This window comes from Cucumis melo, chromosome 3 (assembly GCF_025177605.1).
Source record: "Cucumis melo cultivar AY chromosome 3, USDA_Cmelo_AY_1.0, whole genome shotgun sequence".
Classification (NCBI taxonomy): domain Eukaryota; kingdom Viridiplantae; phylum Streptophyta; class Magnoliopsida; order Cucurbitales; family Cucurbitaceae; genus Cucumis; species Cucumis melo.
The window spans coordinates 8,746,492-8,757,278 of NC_066859.1; positions in this window are offsets into that span (position 1 = coordinate 8,746,492).

Consider the following 10,787-nt stretch of genomic DNA (forward strand, 5'->3'; position numbering starts at 1 on the left):
CTAATACATATCACTTATATGCTCTTGACTGATTAAAGGTAACGTGACCGTTAGTTGTAGCTTATGTGCTATCATATGTAATGAGTTGTTTACGGATAGACACCGATGCTTGGATGTTCTGTGTATTGTAGTTATGTTGGTGGGCTACGTTGTGAACTGGAATAGTATGTCGATGGACTATAAAGTCTTAAGGTAATGTAAGTGGAAGTCTGTTGTCAGGATATTGGTTATGGAGTTATGTCGTGGAAGGATTAAGAGTCCGAGAACCTCTCGTGTACATTGAGAATACACCGTTGAACTGTGCTATGAACTGAATATGATTGTCAGATATAATGTGGGCATTACGCATAACGTAGATTACCTAGGGATACACTAGAGTTGAACTGAGTCGAAGTATCGTCAAATAACTTTACAAAGTGAAGATTTGACTGATTGACTGGATTTAAATAAATGTCACAATGATGTGTGAATTGGATATGCATATAGCAACTGAGGGGATAGTTGTTTAAACTTATATTGTCTGACTGGCTAAGCCTATGACTGAACTATCAGTTTGAACGTTATCGGGGTGTGACTGTTGTAGATGGTTTAGTATAGGCTGTGGGGTAACGGTTAACTTCATCTATGGGGTAGTGTACCGTACTGATATGTGTATCCTTCGGGATCACTAGACTGATATGTGTATCCTTCGGGATCACTAGACTGATATGTGCATCCTTTGGGATCACTAGACTGATATGTGTATCCTTCGGGATCACTAGACTGACACGTGCATCCTTCGGGATCACGAGACTGATATGTGCGTTCTACGGAACCACTAGACTGTTTATGTAGGGTACCCCTGAATAGGAAGTTAACCGTTATTCCCTATCAGGCCCAGTAGTGGGTCCCTTACTGGGCATATCTTATACTCACCCTTTTTTTTCTCTTTAACTTTTCAGGTAAGGGTACAGCGAGGGGCAGACCGACGAGAGGCAAGAAGGATGCGTGAAGGCCATATGGATGCGTCTGGTTTTCTTTATGCTTCCGCTGATGTATTTTGTTACTCGTTATTTTCATTGTCAGATCGAGTCATGGTTAGAATATTTGGTTTATGGTTTTGTGTTTGATGATTTGAGCACTGTATTTTGGAACTCTCGTGAATGTGATTTAAAATAGGGCTCGAAACTGCTTTTGTGATATTTTAAACGTTTTTAATGAATCGTAATCGGTCTTTTATGAGCTTGCGTGTTTTACTGTCGAGTCTTAGTACTACGTAGTGACCTCAGCTTAGTCCGGAAAGTTGGGTCGTTACATTAATAGAAGCTGTCACTTATGGCACAATAGCATACACTACACCGCCTCAATGGCTGCTTCTTCTTCTTCTTTTAATACAGCTTCTTTTACTTATTCCTCTTCTTCAATGGCTGGACGACTTCACCATAACCGTCTCTAACAACCAAAGATAAATTATTGTCTCTTGAAGGCACTACAGAAGAATAGGTACGAAGATTCGAATATCCTAATCCTTCTTGAGATAAACAGCGCCGATATCTTCCTTTTCGAATTCTGTCCACTTCCATGTTGGGTGGGATGATGCTTTGGAATCTAGGAAAGTTGATAAGATCAGCATAAGATTGTCTTTTGTAGACATTTTTTGAAGCACTTTGCACGTCTTTTCCTTTTTCTTGTTGATTTTATCGTTCTTTGTCCACAAACCGCATCTTGAATCGCAACACTTAGATAATTATTTTCTCATAATGAAGAAAAGTTTGAGAGAAAAAAGTTTTAGACGAAAAGTTTAAAAACTCTAAATGTAATGGTTTGTGAGAAGGGTTTTAAAGGAAGATGAAATGATAGAAAAGGAAGAGCTTTTTTGTGATAATAAATGCGAATTTATTATTTTCAACATGTTTATTGACCATTATCATGGACAAGCCCTAAACTCAAGGATGCTTGCTACGTGGCGCTAATCGCTTCATTAATTACACGATGAGATTATGCAATAATCTACACGATACTAAAATCTACGTGATATCTGATTTAAATATAAACAATTGTATTGAAATATCTACACAATCGTGCCAATAAATGTGAATGATCCTATTATACGTTTTACATGATGACAATCAATGTTAAATGATCGTGCAGTTACATAATCGTATAACATGCGTATTTACCCTTTTCACCCCAAAGACCATAAAATTTTCACATCGTCGTCACATGGCCTTAATCCCTTAATTTTGTAACTGAAATAACTTTCATTCATATGTCAGCGTGTCTCTGTCAACAAGAGATGTAAAGGATGTGATTATTGCTTGTAATCGATTACTTTAAACGATCGTATTGATAAAAGTAAACGATCATTAATTAAGTAAACCCAATAATTTAAAAATGATCATAGTAATTAATCTACACGATTGTTGATTTAAGTAAAAAAAATCTTTGAATACGCGAAAATGATAAACATTATATCTTAAATCGTAAACGATATTGGTGTTACCGTAAACGATCGTTTCAAATGTATGTGGACGATCTACTAAATTGATTTATACAATCGTTCATAACATCTATTCAAGAACGATACCAACTTTAAACGATAGTATAGAACATCTAAGCGATAATGTTATACATGTTAAACAATGTAGTAGTTAATAAAAAACAATTAAATGTAAATGTTGAACAAGTATAAAACAAAGAAGTTCTGAAAATTTTTTATACATTGATTGTAAACGTTATTACATGTAAATGTTATCTGCCTTCCTCGAACCAACTGTCTGTTGTATGTATATGAGATAAAACAAGTAAAATAGACTTTCATAAAATGTAAATGTTCATGCACAAAATATTTTTATAATTTGGACCATCCAAAAATGGTACAATCATTTCATTCAAAAACATTGGAGTTTTTGGAGCTCTTGTCTACCATTTCTACAACGAATCACTTTGTCCTCAACCACCTGCTTTGTAAGTTTGCATCCATTGTAATTGTAACGACCCAACTCCTTATACTAAGTCGAAGCCATTACTAATTTAAAAGATAAATAAAATTTGTAAAGTTTGGATAAAAAAAATAAATAAAACAAAATCTCAAAATTTTCATTTAAAAGCATAAACAAATGTGATTACAGATAAGTATAAAAATAAAATCCTAACTTGGGCCCTATCTAATTTTAAAGAAATAAAATAACAAATAAAGGATAAACTAAAATGTAAACATTAAAGTCTGAACTATGACATATAGCGGAAGCAAAAGATCCCTATGGCTCGCCACAGTCACTTCTGGTCGCTCTCTACTACATTTGCCTTACCTGGATGGTACAAAATCTCGCAATTATAATCTTTCACCAACTCAAGCCATATCCTCTGTCTCATGTTTAACTCCTTCTGGGTGAAGAAGTACTTTAGGTTCTTATGGTCAGTGAAAATCTGTATCTTCTCATCGTACAAGTAGTGTCTCTATATCTTCAGTGCGAAAACCGCTGCTACCAACTCTAGGTCATGGGTAGGGTAGTTCTGCTCATGTCTCTTCAACTAACGGGAGGCATAAGCAACTACTTTACCTTGCTGCATCAAACACAACCCAATCATTTCTTTGAGGCATCACTGTAAATCACGAAACTTCCAGATCCATCTGGCACTGTAAGGACTGGTCCAGACACAAGCTTCTGCTTAAGCTCCTGGAAGCTACTCTCACAAGCTGGGCTCCAAACAAAAGGAGTCCCCTTCCTGGTCAGTTGAGTCAAGGGACTGGCTATACGAGAGAATTCTTCCACGAACCTCCTATAGTAACCTTCCAAACCCAGGAAACTACGAATCTCGCTAACTGTAGACGGTTGAGGCCAACTGGTAACCGCTTCGATCTTTGCTGGGTCCACAGAAACTCCCTCACTAGAAACCACATGGCCGAGAAAAGTCACCTTCTTCAGCCAGAACTCACACTTGGAGAACTTGGCATACAACTTATTAGCTCGAAGAGTCTCCAAAACCTGATGCAAATGCTCCTCATGCTCAGTCTCAGTCTTGGAGTAAATCAAAATGTCGTCAATGAAAACTATAACAAACGTGTCCAAGAAATACTTAAATACTCTGTTGATCAAGTCCATGAATACCGTAGGAGCATTAGTCAAACCAAAAGACATCACAATGAACTCGTAAATGTCCGTATCTGGAACGGAAAGCGGTCTCAGGAATATCACTATCCCTGATCCTCAACTGGTGGTAGCCTGATCGTAGGTCGATCTTAGAAAAGACGGTGGCTCCTTGACTCTGATCCAACAAATCCTCAATCCTGGGCAAGGGGTAGCGGTTCTTGACTGTCACCTTGTTCAGCTCTCTATAGTCAATGCAAAGGCGCATTGACCCGTCCTTCTTCTTCACGAACAACACTAGTGCTCTCCAAGATGACACACTAGGTCGGATAAAACCCTTGTCCAGCAACTTCTGCAACTGCACCTTCATCTCCTTTAACTCAGCTGGAGCCATTCTGTGAGGGGCCCTCGAGATAGAAGCAGTGCCTGACTCTAACTCGATGGCGAAGTCTATCTCTCTAGGAGGTGGAAGTCCTGAAAGCTCGTCAGGGAATACATCAGGGTACTCCCTTACCACTGGTTCGAAGGACAAGGAAATTTCTGGTTCTCTGGTATCTAATACGCTTACCAAGATGCTCTAGGTACCCTGGCTGAGATGACCTTGGGTATACATATGATTCCTGTCCCCTTAAATTTGAAACTAGCCCTAGAGGGAAGGTTAAAGACGACTTCCTTATGGAAACAGTCTATACTTGTTTGGTTAGCGAACAACCAATCCATGCCTAGGATTACGTTGAAATCCTTCATGTCTAACACTAGTAAGGTCACATCTAACATCTGGTTTGTTATCTCTATTTAACATGCCTTTATCTTTTCTTTAGACAACAAAACCTCCCTAGATGGAATAGAAACAGACAAAACACCACTCAACGACTCTACCTCTAAACCAACATGTTGAACAAACACAGAGGATATGAACGAATGGGATGGCTCAGAGTCAAACAACACAAAAGCATAGTGCCCCAAGATTAGGAGCGTACCTGTCACCACTGTACCAGCTCGCTCGACCTCCTGATGAGTAGTGGAAAAAACTCTTCCCTGCTGGGAAGTGGGAGGCTAGTGCGGGGTAGTCTCAATGAGTTTCCAAGAACAAGCGTCAGCGGTATGCCCTGGTTGCCTGCACTTGAAGCAAACTCTGCTCCCGGCCAAACAACAACCTCCATGAACTCTCCAACAGCTAGGACAAACAGGTAGCACTCTGAAGGTTCTCCCGGCTGCTGCAAGCTCTCGACGATGTCGCTGGAAGACACCTCCTGATCTCATATTTCGCTGCGGTGTCACATCAGGCTGTGACTCAACCTTCCTCTTCTGACTAAGGGCTGACCTCCTGCCGGCAGCCTTGGACGGATCAGTTCTCTCATGCAGACTCAAGTCTAGTGCCAGGCATAAAGCATTAGCATGAGTGGTTGGCCTGAGGGCTCAAACAATACCCCAAAGGTCTAGTCTGAGACCTCTGACGAACTTCTCGGTTCTGGCCTCCTTATCCTTCATAACATCAGGGGCAAAGCAGGATAGCATGTTAAACTCAGCGTCATACTGCTCCACCGTCATGTTACCTTGCTCCAAGTTCAGGAACTTTTGCTGCTTCGCGTACTTCACATTGGCAGAAAAGAACTTAGTATAGAAGCTCTCCTTGAATTGCTCCCAGGTTATCTTGCTGACATCTCCACCCAGCATCCTCTCAGCAGTCTCCCACCACGCGGTGCCTCTATCCTCCAGGAAGAAAACTGCGCATTTAACCTTCTGGTCATCAAGGCATTTCATGTACCTGAAGATCTTCCTTATAGAGGTCAACCACATCTGGGCCTTGGTGGGGTTATCCATGGATTTGTCAAACATTTTAGGATTGTACTTCCTAAAGTCTCTCAGATGTTTAGCCTCTGTCGACAGTTAAACCGGCGTGGGCTGAGCTTCCATGGGACTAGAGGAGGGATGGTCTGGGTCTGCTGGACAACATGAAAAGGTGCTAAAGCAGCCTGTAGCATGTCCTGGTATCAATGCTCCATCGCGGCGAGATCCGCCTGGGTGACAGGTGCGGTAAGGTTGGCTGCCTGCACAACAGGTTGCTCCTCCAACTGGATACGTCCAGTTCCTCTGCCTCCTCTACCACCCCCTCGACGTGCACCTCTATGCGACGACATTTTTTCTAAATTCACCAGTAGAAACTTTTCACCACAATAATCAAAACATTCATACTATCTATTTTTATTCAGGCAAGGTTATAATTATAACATTAGCAAAGTCTCAAACATACCTGGCGAGGGACGAAAGATCGTATAGCCATAAGGGTAAAACGAAACAAAACAAAGACTTACATTGTAAGTTAGTCTACATAACCTAAAAAATAGGCTTTGATACCAACTGTAATGACCCAACTCCTTATACTAAGTCGAAGCCATTACTAATTATAATTTAAAAGATAAATAAAATTTGTAAAGTTTGGATAAAAAAATAATCAAACAAAACCTCAAAATTTTCATTTAAAATCATAAGCAAATGTGATTTGAGATAAGTATAAAAATAAAATCCTTACTCGGGCCCTATCTAATTTTAAAGAAATAAAATAACAAATAAAGAATAAACTAAAATGCAAACATTAAAGTCTGAACTATGACATAAAGCAGAAGCAAAAGATCCCTATGACTCGCCACGGTCACTTCTGGTTGCTCGTCAGCTTGCCTCTGTCTTTACCTCTGCCCCTACTTGAAAAAATAGAAATGGAAAGAGTGAGTATAAAATACTAAAGTAAGGGACCCACTACTAGTCCCGCTAGGTGCCAAAGGAACACTTAGGACAATTTGTCTGTAGTGTACCCGGAGGAAACACTAAGACAATCAGGCTGCGAGCGATCCCATCGAACCACTCGAATCATGTCTCTGTCAATGCCAGACTGGTATTCTCGTCGGACTGCACAGTTCTAAAAAGGTGGTGATTCTGAAGGACACCCATGCAGGTACGACTCTAATAGGATAAGCTAACATACACCCTAACCATAACATGCAGGTAACAAATCATCATCACATCATTAAGTCATATCATAACATCATGTCATGTCATATCATCATTAATTACCATGCCGTTACGCAATCTAGTTATCAATGTGCACAACTAAAAATATATGTTACCTCTTAATTTCATTCGTAGGTCTAGTAGTAGAATCTCTTACCTGGAGATTAGCTTAATCAAAATCTAACAGTAAAATCACACCTTCCAAGCAGCGATGTCCTAAATAGTTAGAAAAACCAAATTTAATAATTTAACCATCAAAGAATTAAGGGTCCAAAAATCCATTTGAAGTAACTTACCCAAGATCAAGGCCTAACTCGATTTAGACTTACTCGAACGAATTCCCAGCTCGGTTTCCAGTTAACTATAGTCAATTTAATCCAACAATTAACTTAGTTAGGGTGAAAATAAACCTTAGCTGGGTAGACTGAACCAAATCAAGCATACCAAGGCTTACCAAGAAAAATGGGTCAAAAATAGGGTTAAATGAAGCTTGGCAGCTCAACTGGCTCGGCTGGAGAGGAAAATCAGGTGGAGGAAGGGACTGGTTGGTCAGCTCCGCTAAGGACTCATGTGTGGCTCGGCTCGGGTAGACTCCATGTGCAGCTCAGCAAAACAACGCACGTGCGGCTCATCTCGACGCTTGCGGGTGGCTGGAGGCGCAACTCGCACACGCGACTCGGACGGCTGCTGCCGGGGGTTACGCCTGCTGACGGTTCGTTGACGGAGAAAACCAACGTCAAAGACAGCGACGATGTTATTGCTGCAAGGCAAACAACTCGATGCGCCGCGAATGGCTGAAGACAGAGGCAACGGTTGACGGAGCATTGTCATGCGTGATGTGCTTCACGTGACGGCTGACGCTTGCGCACGGTTCGGCTACTGTAGCACCGCAACTTTAAACAATAGAGGCGACGTGCCTGATGAAGCAGATCGGCTCGGACTGACGGCAGTCATGGCGGTTTGCAAGAGGGGGGTGGCGGCGGCAAAATTAGGGTTAGGGTTTTTCTCCTTTTCTTTCCTTTTTTTTTTCCAATAAGGAGATGACACAACTTCCTATGCCATATTTAAACAAAATAATAACATTAATTATTATTTTTTCTTTTCCTTTTCCTCTTTCTCCAAACTCAACCAAATAAAACAGATCTTCTCTCTCCTCATTTAAAACCCACAAAATCTCCCTTTTTTATTTTTATTTTTTCCAAATAAATCATATAATCTCTCTCCTCAACCAACCAATCATCTTTATCTTATCAAACTATATTTTCATAAATCATTACATTATTGTCACAATACAGTTGTTAAATCCTTAAGTCCAAAAATACCCCCAAACATACGTAACCAAAACAAACATAAATTCCAAAATAACAAAAATTTGATATTTTCAATTATCCAATAGTATCAAATCTCCATAAGATAAAATCTTCAACATTTAAATAACACCCAAAATCTCAAAATTATACTTAAGATAATGAAATTAAATTCCTAAATTTTGGGGCGTTACAGTAATAAGCATGTGACATTGTTTTCTATCTCTAGAATTTCAAAAGGCTTAAAATAGAAGGTCTTCGTCGATGTTAGCTAATGTCTGGTTATGCCTGCACAACTTCAATGGGTGCACAACTTCACCAAGCTCATGCACAACATCGCCAGAATCGTGCACCAAACACTAACGTCATCTTCCCTTATGAATCCCGTCCTCTTCCAACTTGGATCAGAAGAGTCTTCAGAATTTAGGAAGTTGTTAAGAGCATACCATAGTTTTTTACAAAAATTTTCTTAAACACCTAGTACATCGTTTCATTTTTCTTCTTGAGCTTATCGTTTTTCGTCCAAATAGCAACATTTTGAATCTCAACATTTACAACCTTATTTTGATAGAATGAGGAAAAGTTTTAGAGAAAAAAGTTGAATCGAAAAGTTGATAAATCTAATGGTTTGTGAGAAGGTTATAAAGGAAATAGAAGCATTTTATTGCGTTATACTCGCTGACAGGTTAATAAATACAAATTTATTATTTACAATACGTGTATTAACCATTTTCACCCACAAAACCTAAACTCTGCAGATGCTTGACACATGTCAATAATACCCTAATTTTATAACTAAAATCACATTCATTAATTAAACGATAAATGTAAACGATCGGTTAAAAGCATGTAACAATCTAGACAGTACTGTAATCAAAACAATATCTGATTTAAATGTAAACGATCATTTTGATAAATCTACACGATCATCTAGTAAATCTAAACGATTATGCTATACATTTTACGTGATGGTAGTATATGTTAAACAATCGTGTACTTATGTTAAACGATCGTGTACTTATTTCAAATAATCTTTGAGTACGTCTAAACAATCTTGTTATTATATATAAACTATAAAAGATTAGGTTGTTAGTCATAAACGATTTGATAATAAACCCAAACAATCTTCAAACTATAAACGATGAGGTTGTTAGATATAAACAACCATGTAGTGTTGTATAAACGAACGTTTCTATTTACAGAATCTTTTTAGAAGGAAGGCGATGGAGCGAAAAAGGAAAAGTTTCTTTACGTTATACTCGATGAAAGGTTAATAAATGCAAATTTATTATTTGTAACACGCGTATTGACCTTTTTCATCCAAACGATTGCTTACATTGATCGTTTAATATAATATTAAACAATTGTGTACTTAAGTCTAGACAATAAACAATTTTGATGTGATCGTAAACGATCGTTGTTCATTCAGGTGGACGATCTAGTATTTTCATCTAAACAATCATTTAATAACATGCAGACGATAAAGTTAATTATTTTAAATGATCATTTCCAGTATTCAAGCGATAATGTTAATTATTTCAAACAATCGTTTGACAACATCTAATCGATAACGTCAATTATATTAAACGATCATTTTACAACATCTAAGCGATGATATTATAAAATTTAAATGATCTTGTAGTTAATCCAAAACAATTAAATGTAAATGTTTAAAAAGTATAAAATAGAGAACTTCTGAAATGTTCTTATACATTGATTGTAAATGTTATGACATGTAAATGTTATCTGCCTTCCTTAAAACCAACTTTCCATTGTATGTAAATGTTACAGAACATTTAAAATAGACATTCATAAAATATTAATGTTCATTCAGAATGTGTTTATGATTTTAACCATCCAAAAATTGTACAACCATTTCATTAAAGAACACCAGAGTTTTTGAGCTTTTCACTACCAGTTTTGCAACGAATCTTGACCATGCAAAAATCGTCCAACCATTTTTCTCAAAAACACTAGAGTTCGTGGAGCTCTTGTCTACAAGTTCTGAAATGAGTCTTGCAGATCGAAGTCGAGATCTGTTGTGAAGCCAACTTTGCATTTTTCCTGGCAGGATCTGGAAGTTTCAAAATGCAGGAAATATATAAGAGCTGACCATAATCTTTTCAATACATTTTCAGAATCACCATCACAGTTTGGGTGAAGAAGAGCACGCCAATGTTATGGAACATGTAAAACTACACGTTCTTTATATGTAAATTTATTTACTTTGTATGGAAGCTCCAGAGTCGCTGAACTTGACATGTAAGAGCTTTCCATATTTTTTAAAAGATATCTTCGGAATAACCATCACTGTTTCTAGACAGCCATAGATGAAGGAGAAGCAAACAAACTCTTGAAGAAAGTTAATAAGAGCATACCAAAATCTTTTATAAAGATTTTC